Source organism: Gadus chalcogrammus, chromosome 15 (assembly GCF_026213295.1).
Source record: "Gadus chalcogrammus isolate NIFS_2021 chromosome 15, NIFS_Gcha_1.0, whole genome shotgun sequence".
Taxonomy (NCBI): Eukaryota; Metazoa; Chordata; class Actinopteri; order Gadiformes; family Gadidae; genus Gadus; species Gadus chalcogrammus.
Window position 1 is genome coordinate 18,421,515 of NC_079426.1, and position 1,026 is coordinate 18,422,540.

Consider the following 1,026-nt stretch of genomic DNA (forward strand, 5'->3'; position numbering starts at 1 on the left):
AACGAGGATCATCTGAGATGAATAAATCTGTTGTTGATGTGTTCACAAGTCGGTCATTCCATCAGAATTGTTCTCTATCCAATTCTTGGTGACGTGCTGTGTGTGTGTGGGTGTGTGTGTGTGTGTGTGTGTCTGTTTGGGTCTGTGCGCTTCTGGGCATGCGCATGTGTGTACGTATAAGTGTGTGGTAAAATGCTCTCTGGTGTGATTAAAATAAAATATATTTCCTCCAGCTGTTTCTTTGCATATTCCGCAACCTTTGATCCAACATGAAAGAGGGTGAACAGATACCAAGAGTCACGCATAGAGTATTCTGATTGGAATTCCAATTATATTCCTCCATATTCAGCAGGAGGAGGTGAACCTGGAGCATAGAGACACACAGAAGTATCCCCCCCTGTTACTGTCAACACCGTCTCAACACCGACTACACCGTCCGCTTTCTTAAAGTACTCCTCTCCTGGAGCCTCTCCATGCCTGACCCCTTCATTCTCTCGCTACTCTTAACCGACTTCCTTCCTGTCTCAATTATCCACTTCCTCTTTGATCCCTAGCGACAGCCCCCCTGAGAACGTCATTCACGCAAGTCTCTGTCTGTGCGCGGGTGTCTCTCTCTCTCTCTCTCTCTCTCTCTCTCTCTCTCTCTCTCTCTCTCTAACACACACACACACTTGCTTGCATGCACACACAGACACACTCACACACACACACACACACACACACACACACACACACACACACACACACACACACACACACACACACACACACACACACACACACACACTAGTGTGTGACTAGTATAAGTAGTTGCAGCAATAGTAGTAGTAAATTACTAGTAATATTATTATTAGTAGTAATGGTATCGTAATAATCATCATAATTAAATAAAATGATTAACAAATAGTGCCTTCTTATTCTGCGTGTTCAATTGTTATTGGTTAAATAATATACCTATCATGTTTAAACTCTGCATGTTTTTTTATTCATTAATAAATGATCAGCCAATTGTTTTTAATCGATCTC